Source organism: Notamacropus eugenii, chromosome 6 (genome assembly GCF_028372415.1).
Source record: "Notamacropus eugenii isolate mMacEug1 chromosome 6, mMacEug1.pri_v2, whole genome shotgun sequence".
NCBI classification, from domain to species: Eukaryota; Metazoa; Chordata; class Mammalia; order Diprotodontia; family Macropodidae; genus Notamacropus; species Notamacropus eugenii.
The window spans coordinates 386933022-386939014 of NC_092877.1; positions in this window are offsets into that span (position 1 = coordinate 386933022).

Consider the following 5993-nt stretch of genomic DNA (forward strand, 5'->3'; position numbering starts at 1 on the left):
TGCCTAGATGGGTGTGCTGAGGGTGGTAGCCCATGAAGAGTGGTTTTCTTTTTCACCCAGAGAGCTCCTGGTAGATGGCAACCAGGTAGGGGGGCTTTCAATACCAAACTAGGAGCAACAGGGAGCCACTGAATTCAGGAGGATGGGAGTGACATGGTCATATCCATGCTTTAGGAGCATCAATGTGGGGGGGAGGGGGATGGGCTGGAGAGGGAGAGAGATTGGAGGCTGGAAGGAGCCAACTGGGGGAGCTGTTTCAACAGGCCAGGTCAGAGGTGATGAGGCCCTGAACTAGGAGGAAGGCAGGTGAGTGGGGATTTAGCTACAGCTGATTCTATGGGAGGGGTGAAGATGGACAAAGAGTCAGGGCAGGTGTGGGAGGCTTGAGGCCAGAAGAGAAGGCTGGGAATAACAGCTCTGGGGAATGGGAGAGACAAGAAAGACTCCCCCCTATAGTAAAGGCCCAGTTGAGATGAGATAACAAATTATTTCTTGAAGTGATGCCTCTGTTAATGCAATCCCAAACTGAATTAACCATATCACACAGCTGACTCCTACAGAGCTTGTGGTCCATTAAAACTCCTAGATCTTTTTCAGATGAACTGCTAGCCAGCAATGCCTCTTCCATCTTGTGCCTGTAAGGCAGATTTTTTTGAACCCAGGGGTAAGACTTCTCATTTATTCCTACCAATTTTAGTTTGAATAGATTGGGCCCAATTTTCTATCCAGTCAAGATCTTTTTGGATCCTGATTGTCATCCATTGGTAGTTATCCTTCCCACATCACTGCTACTTGCAAATTTGGTGAGTAGGCATGAGTGGACCAAGCCAATATAATAAAAATGACAATTCTACCTAAATTTATCTATTTATTCGGTGCCACACCAATCAAACTACCAAAATTAATTTATAGAGCTAGAAAAAATTATAAAATTCACCTGGAAGAACAAAAGGTCATTTACGGAGATATTTAGGGAGTCTGAAAAAATTTGAAGGAAGGTGGCCTGGTAGCACCAAATCTCAAACTGAATTATAAAGTGGTAATTATCAAAACAATCTGGTGCTAGCCAAAAAATGGAGTGATGGATCAGTGGAAGAGATTTGCTACCCAATACATTGTAATGAAAGAACCTAGTAATTTAGTGTTTGATGAACTCAAAGATCTGAGCTTTAGGAACAAAAACTCATTATTTGACCAAAACTGCTGGGAAAACTAGAAAACAGTATGGCAGAAACTAGGAATAGACCAACATCTCACACTGTATACCAAGACAAGGTCAAAATAAGATGATGCCATAAGCAAATTAGGGGATCATGGAATAGTCAGATCTGTGGATAAGGGAAGAATTTAGGACCAAAAAAGAGCATCACAAGTGGAAAATTTTGATGATATAAAATTTAAAAGTTTTTGAACAAATAAAACCAATGCAACCAAAATTAGAAAGAAAGCTGGGAACATTTTTTTTTACAGCAAGTACCTCTGATAAAGACCTTATTGGTCAACTATGTAGAGAAATGAGTCAAGTTTATAAGAATACAAGTCATTCCCCAAATGATAAATGGTCAAAGCATAGGAACAAGCAATTTCCAAACAAAAAAATCAAAGCTATCTATAGTCATATTGAAAAAAATGCTCTGAATTACTGTTGATTAGAGAAATGCAAATTAAAACAACTCTGAGGTACCACCTCACACTTATCAGAATGGATAATGTGATAAAAAAGGAAAATGTTGGATGTCAGTGGGGATGTGAGAAAACTGGGGCACTAATGCACTGTTGGCAGAGTTGTGAACTGATCTAACCATTCTGGAGAGCAACTTGGAACTATGCCCAAAGGGCTGTAAAATCATGCATACTTTCCATCCAGCAATACCACCACCAGATAAACATACAAAAAATGGGCAGGGGGAGAACCTACCATTACAAAATTTGTACAAAAATATTTTGTGGTAATTAAGAATTGAAAATTGATGCCCATCAATTAGGGAAAGACTGAATAAGTTGTGGCATATGATTGTAATGGAATATTATTGTGTTATAAGAAATGACAAGCAGGATGATATCAGAAACCCTGGAAAGACTTACATGAGCTGATACAAAGTGAAGTGAGCAGAACCAGGAGAACATTGTACACAGTAACAGCAACATTGTATGATAATCAACTGTGAAAGACTCAGCTCTTCTCAGCAGTACCATGATCCAAGATAATCTCAAAGGACTTAAGATGAAAAATGATATCCACCTCCAGAGAAAGAACTGATGTCTGAATACAGACTGAAGCATGCTATTTTTCACTTTCTTTCTTGTTTTTGTTTGAGTTTTCTTGCATAAAATGGCCAATATGGAAATGTTTACATGTAAAACCTGTATCAGAATGCTTACTATCTCAAAGATGGTGGAGGGGAGGGAGGGAGAACTCTAAAAAAATGTTTAAAATTGTTATGTATAATTGGGGGAAAATAAAATATTATTTAAAAATAAATATTAAAAAATAGATGAGCAGAGCATCTCTGCTTTCATGACAATGATACAAATGTTCCACAGCACAGGGCCATGCTCAGATTCCTGGGGACACATCCCCTGACCCTCATCCAGTGCTTTACAGAGCTATACCAACGCCTCAGCTCTCATTCTCCATCTTTGAACTGTGGATCACTCAACTTGGTTTTAGGACATTTTTCTCTCTCTCCCTCCCCTCCATTCTTCTCCTCCCTCTTTGACCATTTCTCTTTCTCCTTTGCTGGATTCTTCTCTAGATCACACCTTCTAACCATAAATGTCCTCAGGGTCTGTCCTGGGCCCTCTTCTCTTCTCCTACTACGTGCCTTCACTTGGTGACCTCATCATGGATTTAATGACCATCTCTATGCTCATGGTTCTCAAATCTACCTCTTTTGCCCCCAACCTCTCTGCTTGCCTTCATTCTTTCATTTCCAACTGCCTTTCAGATATCTCAAACTGGATGTCCAGTAGACATCTTAAACTCAAAATGTCCAAAGCAGGATTCATCATCTCTCTCCCTAAACCCTCCCCTCTTCCTACCTTCCCAGACCCTCAGGCTCTCCCAGCCTAGGACCCCCAGGTCCAGGCTGTGGTCAAAGCTGATCAATTTCACCTGTGCAACACCTCTTGTCGACTTCATCTCTGGAGCATTTCTTGTAAATTTCACCTCCCCTTAATTTCATGCAAGTTTCGCTTTTGCAGTATCTCTCCAAAGCCCCCTCCTCTCTTCTGACCCCGCCCCTTCCTGCTGCAGCCCCTCATCACCTCACACCCTGACTGTGGCAACAGCTGCTGAGGGTGGGTTCTACCTGCCTCAGGTTTCTCCCCATCATTCAGCTCTAAAGTGATATTCCTACAGCGCTGGTCTGATTATGTCACTCTCTTGCTCGGTAAATTTCAGGAGATCCCTCTGACCTTCGGGATCAAATACAAAATGCTGTTTGGGCTGCAAAGCCCTTTATAGCCTGCCCCATTTCTGTTCCAGTCTCCTTATACCTTCCTCCCCCCACATACTCTTTGATCCAGTGCCCCTGGCCTCTTGACAGCTTCTCAGCTTCTCAGACAAGACCCTCCATTGCTGGACTCTGAACATTCTCTCTGGCCATCCCCCTGCCTGGAATGCTCTCTCTCCTTCTCTCCAAATACTGACCTCCCAGGCTTTATTTAAGCCCTACTAAAATTCCATTTTCTATAGGACGACTGTTAATTATTTTCTATTTATCCTGTCCATAGCTTGCTTTGTATACACTTATTTACATGTTGTCTCCATTAGATTATAAGCTCTTTGAGGGCAGGGACTGTCTTGTGCCTCTTTTTATATCCCTACCTCTCAGAATACTGCCTGGCATACAGTAAGGACTTAATGTTTACTGACTGACTGTACAATTTTCATCACTCTTGAAGGGACGAATTGTGGGAAAAGAGTTAGGAGAGCTGGGTTCTAGTCTGGTCTCTGCTTCTCAGGAGCTGTATGACCATGGGTAAGTCACTTGGTCTCTGTGATCCACAGAATAAGGAGAATGCCTGGGAAGATTACCCAGTGTTGTCTCAAGGAAGCACTCTGAAGACCTTGAATCACCCCAGAAACCTGTGCAGTTCTCATTATTTGTAGGACCTTGTATGGGGCCTTGCACTGAATTAATGCTGAAAGAATGAATGAATGAATGAAGGACTGTCACAGGTAGAGGCTCAGTCCCACAAAGGTCCAGAAGAGGCCTCACCACAACGCAGAAGGACCGGGTTAACAATCTGCCCTTTGGAAATTTGTTTCCCTATTCAAACTAAACCAAACCACACTCTATCAGGCTGCCACCACTGTGGCCATGCTCTTGGATTTCTCAGAGAATGGCCCAGTGTGCAGGGGCATCCCGGGCCCAGCGCATCCCTCACAGGGCCCCAGTGTCTACATCCTCAGGGGCCCTCAAAGAGCTCTCAGTTCTCCTGGACAAAAGAGAACCTGCTGATCAGGAGGGACAAGGCTTCAGCAGCTTCCGTGGGGGCCCCTCTGTCCCTCAGCCTCTGGAGAAGGCACTTTTATTTTCAGAGTCCAGCCATGTGGGGCTCTTTGTTGGCCGGTGGAACAATAGACCAGAGATAATGCAGTGGTCTCTGGAATCCTGCAAGGATTTGAGGTCAGAGACCCTCAAAGAGGGGCCTGTAGGAGCTGAACTCCTGGGAGGGAAGGATGCTTCAGGCTCAGTCCCAGCATATTGCTGGGGAGACAAAGTGAAGGACAAGCAGCATTGGACTCTGAGGGAATCAAAAGGGACTCAGAAGCCATCTAGTCTTCCCTACTCCCACCCCCACCCCCATTTTACAGATGACAAATCTGAGGCCAAGAGGGCCCCAATGGCTTAGAGATGCAGATCTGGAGTGAAAAGACCCTCAGAGGTCATCTTTGGAAACCTGGAGGTGATATCTAAATGTGCGCTGTCCAGTACCCCCACCCCTACTTTACTGATGAGGAAACTGAGGCCCCCAGAGAGGTCAGTACAGAAAGGGAGCCAGAAGGACCTCAGAAGACTACTAGTCTATGCCTTCATTTGCCAGCAAGGAAACTGAGACTGGGGAAGGTAATGATGTCACATGTTCCAGGCTGCCCAGGTTGGAGTGGCAGAGGTGAATCTAAGCCCAGATCTGCTCCTGCTTCCCAAGGTCCCAGTGGCAGCAGAAGGTGCTGAGCCAGCACCAGCTGACTCTAGCCTCAATGCCCTTCCCCCATGGCACCTCCTCTATCCTCTCAGGAGCTGGAGGCTCGAAAAGGAGACAGAGGTGGGAGGCTGCAGAGACACTTGGGCTTGTTTCCTTGGGAGGTGGGGAAGGTGACTCTCTGGATCAGAGATAAGACCTCTGAGACTAAGTTCTAGTTGGAAATATGGGAGAAACAATGCAGAACTTCATTGAATAGCCTCAAACTCTCTTGCCTTTCCTGTATACTGTGCAGGTCAAGGGGTACTAAATGCTTTCCTCAGTTATGGGGGAGAAGGCTCGTTCAGGGCAGTACTTTAAGTTCTGGGTGACTGTAGATTCCTGAGAGGTGGGGCTCAACAGAACGCTGATTTACTCCCCAGCAATCATGAGTTCCCAACCCCAGTGTAAGACCCTAAGTCCTGATCACCATTAAAAATGCCCGGGGAAGTGGGACAAACCAAAGTGGAAAGGAGAGTTGCCTTGCCTATTTCTCTGAGTGTTGAATCCTTTGCATTTTTGGTTGCAATAAAAAAGCTTGTCCTATATTTAATGCTCTGTCAGCCTGAGTGCTTGAATGGGAGATGAGGGCTCTTTTTTTGCTTTAGAAATCCAGATATATGTCAAATTCTAATGTACTCAGAGGAAACCTTAATTAGAGGTAAAATGAGTCCCAAGAAATGTCCCCTTTTTCAGCCCTTCCAAGGCATTTCACAGCACTTAGTACAGCGTTCTGCAAGGGGGGAGCTTGTGGAGCCGGACCTCGGTCCAAATTTTGAGCTTCAATTTCTCACAGCCAAGAC